At 47.4% G+C, this 6,000-nt stretch overlaps 1 protein-coding gene across 1 annotated transcript in view; it reads right to left on the bottom strand.

Moving 5' to 3' along the window:
- The window catches only part of TCP11L1 (t-complex 11 like 1), a 38,499-nt gene extending 36,957 nt beyond the window's left edge, over positions 1 to 1,542 (bottom strand). Inside the window, exon 1 of the mRNA XM_061610539.1 lies at positions 1,125 to 1,542. The gene's annotated coding sequence lies outside the window, so the exon portion shown is untranslated. The remainder of the gene's footprint in view (positions 1 to 1,124) is intronic.
- Between the last annotated feature and the right edge of the window lie 4,458 nt (positions 1,543 to 6,000).

Consider the following 6,000-nt stretch of genomic DNA (forward strand, 5'->3'; position numbering starts at 1 on the left):
GGTTGGGGAGCCTCTGGCTCTCCAGATGTTGTTGAACTACAGCTCCCATCAGCCCAGCATGCACGGCCAATGGCCAGGGATGATGGGAGTTGTATTTCAGCAACATCTGGAGGGCCACAGATTCCCAATCCTGCTATACACCAAGGGCCCCTCATACCCAGGGCCCAATGTAGCCTTCCAAGCCTATCTAGCCCTTGAGATTCTCTCCACACCCCAGCTGCCCCCCTCACTGGCCCTGTTTCACACCCTTCTTGCCCAGCTGGAATGTATCCTTGAACTCCAATACTACCTCATGTGCCTGGATGGAGGATAGACAAAGGTGTGTGAGCATGTGTAGAAACAAGCCTACTCTACAAAAGCAAAATTTACATCTATTGCTCTGCCCACGTTTGCCTTTGACCTGGCTCACTCACCACTGGCATGGGAGGTTGCCCAGAAGGTAATGTGGCCCTGGGGCTGAAAGAGGTTCCCTACCACTGCTATCCACACTTAGCTAGGAGTAAGTCCCATTGAGCTAATGAGGCTTATTTCTGAGCTGGTATGCATAGGAAATCTGCTGATAGGGTAGCAAGCAATCCTTTAAAGTAAGCTCATGGAAGATGGATGTTGCCCCTCTAATCTCACTATCCAGTACTTCCAGTACGATAGAAATGGGGGCATTTCCCCACTCTCCCTATGCATGATGATGAAGAAACGCGAAGGTTCTCCAATCCCCTAGTCACGGTAGCAGCGCTGGAGTAATTCCCACAGGAGGGCAAGGCCGTACTCGCGCGGCTCTTAGGCGCTGTCGGGCAATCCTTGGCCTGGGACCCTGACGCAGCACTTGTAGAAGGAAATCAGCACCGCCGCCAGTTTTGCTGCAGTGCCAGGCTTGCGGAGATTTTAGGGCGCTCCTCGGCAGCAGAGAATCTGACCTCTCCAGCCCTTTCTGAATCGGATGCTGCTTGCCCAGATGGTAACGATAGGATGTCTCTTTTGTTTCCATTCAGCCATGCAGATCCTAAAGCTGGCTGCCTGCCTACTGCCTCACTGGGGGGAGCGGGGGAGCGTGAGAGAGGAACAGATTGCAATGGGAGAAGGAAACGCCCAACCCACCACCATCCCCATATCTCTGGCCCGCTTACCTGAGAGGGCGGCTTTAACGGAACGGCAACTTTTTGCACCGATAACGACCAGCCCCTAACCGCGACCATCTGCAAGAGCGAGGAAAGGGCGCGGCCCCTCAAGAATAACACTAGCGGCAACGTCAGCCGCGGGTACTCCTCACAATCGTCGCCCTCTCCTCACGACCAGCCAGGAGTCTGCAGGGGGCCGGAAGCTGCCAGCTCCTAGCTGGGCGCCGCCATGTCTGTACTCTGTTGAGGCGGGAGCGGCTGCCGGGAAGCGTGACTCAAAAAGCAGCAGTGGCAGCAACCAAAAGAGACAGAGAGGGGAGTTCTTAATGGGCTCCTGAAGGAGGAGGAAGAGCGCGAGCCGGCGATGACAATAGGCAAGCTAGTTGTCAATCAAGAGACGAGGTTGCTGGTTGCAGGCTCACCTCCCGAGGGCTCTCAAGAGAGGATCTGGCCGTGTCTTTGTGGAGCCCCATTCTTGAACTTCCCCTGCATCCAGGCTTTCCCCCCAAGATAGGAAAATAGGAACAATATCGTAATGCCTTTATCTACACCGACTAAAATTCTCAAAGTAATGAATGGACTTTCCAAGATGCTGCTGGCTGGAGCAGGGCATGGTAGAAGCACACAGGCCCCCGCAACTTGTTTTTAAGGACGAACGTTATTACGATGTCGTCTTAAGAGCCTTGTAAAATAGATTACTAGCAAATGTTAAAAAGGGGCTCGTGAAGTGTAATCCCGTGCGCGTCTAAGAAGTAAACTCTGCTGCGTTTAGTAAGATTTATTTCCATATAAGCGCATCCGGAGTTAACGTATAAACAGGTCTTCATTACAGGACTTCCATGGTGGCGTACAGTTGCATGCACCCCCGTCTCTGACTGGTGAGAGACTGCAGGGACGCCAGTGCACACCCCACGATTGGTTTCCGTAGAAAATTAAGACTTTGTTGTTTGTTACTTTTTTATTTTACCTATTTACAGGCTAAGCGCCATTACCTAAGCTCATAGTGTTAACACTCCAATAGATACTGCTCATTAGGGTCACATTCACGCCATACATTTATTCCAGTTATCCCTCTTTAAACAGTCTTAGCTTCCCCCAAAGAATCTTGGGAAATGTAGTTCATGAAGGACGCTGAGAGTTGTTGGACGCCTCTATCCCCGCACAAGGCTACAATTTTCAGAGTGCCCTGAGAAGGGGGACTAACTGTTAAGCCCAGAGCTTGGAAAAGTTACTTTTTTGAATTACAACTCCCATCAGCCCAATCCAGTGGCCATGCCCTCAACTCATTCGAAAAAGGGTGGACTACGTTTTAGGAAATAGATCGTGGTCCACTGTTCAATTTTGGCAGCTCACCTGGGGCCAGCTGGTTGCTGGAATTTTTGCAAAAAATGCTGGAGTAGGTGGGCCTTTATCTGATCCATCAAGGTACTACTGCTAAAGTTCTTAAGAAAGAGTGTCACTTAATGATAGAAGTTATGCCTTAACTGTTAAGATATCCTGAGTATGCACTCTTACTTTGTAAATTTAAAACATCAGTGAATTCTGATTGCGTAGCAAAATAAAGCACATGAGATTGAAGTCAGCCAACCCCTTCATTATCCAAATAAATCTATATTGTTCTATAGAAGCAACTGACTCTGAAATCATATCACCATATATTTATTCTTGGAAGAATGTAAGCAAGGGAGAGGATCTAGGGAACTTATTTTCTTCCTCCTGTAAGAATTTTTCTTGCCCAAAGCACAAGTCTGTTAGTGTCATCCTGTTGGAAAGGTCCTTAATGTTCTCAGTAGACATGCAAAATGAATCCACAGGAATCCTTAATCTTCAAGATGTTTCATCAGGTTAGGAGGGTTAAGGTTATAAGCCATCAGATTCAAATGGTTGTTTCTGTTCTCTTACAGTCCCATGCAGATCTGTGACTCACTGTTCACTTCTACCTGGAAAATTTCCCACAGCCCCGAATTGGTTGCCATCCAGAACAGAACAGAACACTGTTCCAGAGAAAAATAAGGACAGCTTGGACAAAATAAATAAGATAACTCCAGAAAGAAAAGTGGTGGGTTTCCCCCACTCTGCAGGTAAGCAAGTAATAAACTTCTTTTATAGGTACCAAGGTGCAGCAAATAAACCATGAAACATAGCCTGATAAGGGACACCTCCACCTCCAGTTGATATAAAGAGATGTCAGTGAAATCCTAGGAGTCCGATGAGTGGGGAAAGACAAATTTAGCTTCAGTGCTATTTGCAAAGCATTATAATCAGCCATTTGAGTGAAAGGCAAAAATGTAAGCCAAAGTTTAAAATGGCAAGAAAGCCAGCCATAGGACAAAGCAGCCAATGAAACACAAGAGAGCTCCTAGCAATAGAAGCTAGATCCAGATTAGTTCAACCAACCAACATCCCTTGTTCCAGATCCACTGTGCACTCACTAGTCATGCAGGCACCTAACCTTTGGATATATTGGCTGTCAGGTTACTAGGGGATGATCCTATCTACAGCAGTAGCTTGTACCACACAGACACCAAAATCAGAGGTATAAGTGCTGTTGTTTTCCTAGCCCTTATAGCAATCTGTAGTAGCCAACCTTTGGAGCAAGTATGCTACAAGTCAAATCCAAAGTATGATGTTCTGCTGTCCTGTGTACTATACTACATACCCTCCTAAGATTTGGTGTGGCTTTACCTCTCATCTTTTGAGTCCAAGAGTTGGTACTTTCAAGGCCGCACGGATCCAGTGCATCTTTCCATTTCCCTCACCCCCTGTTGAAAAGCAGCTTCCACCACAGATTGCCATGGGATGGAGTATCAGAGATTGCTCTTTGAGAAGCAAATCCAAAGTATGGCTGGCCACTGTTTGGACTGACTACAGCTCAGTGGTTAAGCATATGCTGTATGTATATAAATAATAATAATAAAATTTTATTTTTAGGCCGCCTATCTGGCCGAATAAACAGCCACTCTAGGCGGCGTACATAATTAAATTAAAATACAACATATACTGAATTTATTTAGCTAGAATTTGACCATAAAAATATTAAGCACACAGTATAGAACAGTCTGTTTTGGCTGAAAATCTATCATTTTAATATGCTTTTATTACTTGTTCCAGAAGAATTCTTATGATGATTTGAGTATATTGTGTGTTTTCATTTAAATTTTGGTATTAAAAAAATAAACTAAAAAGCTATCCTACATCTCCATTTGGATCCATTTCCTACATATTTGGATCCATTTCCTATCTGGCTTCAGGCACAGATACGGAATGGAAACAGCCTTGGTCACGCTAATACAGGGATGGGAAAGCTTTTTCAGTGAGACGGTTGCATTCCCTTCTGGGTAACCTTTCAGGAGCCACATGGTTGCGTTGGGCAGGGGCAGACGCAAAAGTGGGCAGAGCAAATAAATCTTAGGACAAAGTGTGGGATGTAAATTTAATAAATAAAATAAACATAGAAGGCTAGTTTCTAGGCACACAATAACACCATGATTTGATCATGGATGAGGGTGCCAATTTGGTGTGCATTACTGAGAGCTGGGTGGGTAAGCTGGGAGGAGTTGATCTGATCCAGCTTTGCCCACCTGGATACTCAGTGCAACATCAGCACACGCAGGAATGGGGAGGAGGAGTTGCTGTGGTCTACAGAACTTCCACCTCTGTCACCAGGAAACCACTCTGTCTTGGAGCTGGCTGTGAGGCCTGCACCTGGTGTTGGGCCAAGGAGACAGTAAACTAGGGTTGCTGCTGGTATATCATCTATCCTGCTGCCCGGCAGCTTCTCTGACCGAGGTGATGGAGGCTGTCTCATCTGTGGCATTGGAGGAGCCCAGAACAGTAGTCCTGGGTGATTTCAATGTCCATGCTGAGGCTGCCTCTAGTGTTCCGGCATGGGACTTCATGGCCTCCATGACGACCGTCGGGCTGCGTCAAGTTGTCACCGGCCCGACGCATAGGAAAGGGCACACCCACAATTTGTTTTTTTGCTCCAGATGGAAGGAGGGGTGATCTGGAGACAGGGGGATGGATGTCACCCCGTTGTCATGGTCAGACCACTTCCTGGTGAAGTTTAGACTTACGGCTGTCATCCTCCCTTGCAAGGATGGTGGACAGATTAAGATGGTCTGCCCCCGGAGACTAATGGAATCCATTAGATTCCTGAATGCCCTGGGGGAGTTCCCAGTAGATAGAGCAGGTGACCCTGTTGAAGCCCATGTCACACTGTGGAACAACAAGGCGTGTCGGGTTCTTGACAAGGTTGCCCCTGAGCACCCTCTCCGGCATTGTGAAGCCTGGTTTGCACCTTGATACACCAGCAAGCTAGGGGCAATGAAACAGGCTGGACGACAGCTAGAGCACAAGTGGTGAAAGACATGCTTTGAGGCTGATCGGGCACAAGTAAAACATCATAACCATGCCTACTGTGTGGCAGGTGAGGGTGGTGAAGAAGACCCACTTCTTTGCCACCATCGCATCCAGTGAAGCTTTTCCGTATTGTCAGGGGTCTGTTGATATCTGCTCCAGGAAACAGAGTTTTACACCCTTTGGAAGCCCACTGTGAATTGTTTGCAAGGCACTTTGAGTGTAAAGTTGCTCTCCTCCACAGCAATCTTGATGCCCCATCCGCATCTAGTATAATCCCCAGTGAGGCATCCAGTGCAATGTCTGCTGCAACTTCTTGGGATCAGATTCACTGGATGCGGCCTGATGATGCGGACAACGTGCTTGTCATGATCCGGCCAGTAACATGTCCTCTTGACCGTTCCCCATCTTGGCTTATTAAAGCTTGCTGAGGTGGTTTGATCGAGTGGATCCAGGGTGTAGTCAGCACGTTGTTGCAGGAGGGAGTGGTTCTAGCTGACCTGGAAGAGGTGGTGATCTGACTGCT

The sequence above is a fragment of the Rhineura floridana genome, chromosome 2 (genome assembly GCF_030035675.1).
Source record: "Rhineura floridana isolate rRhiFlo1 chromosome 2, rRhiFlo1.hap2, whole genome shotgun sequence".
Lineage (NCBI taxonomy): Eukaryota > Metazoa > Chordata > Lepidosauria > Squamata > Rhineuridae > Rhineura > Rhineura floridana.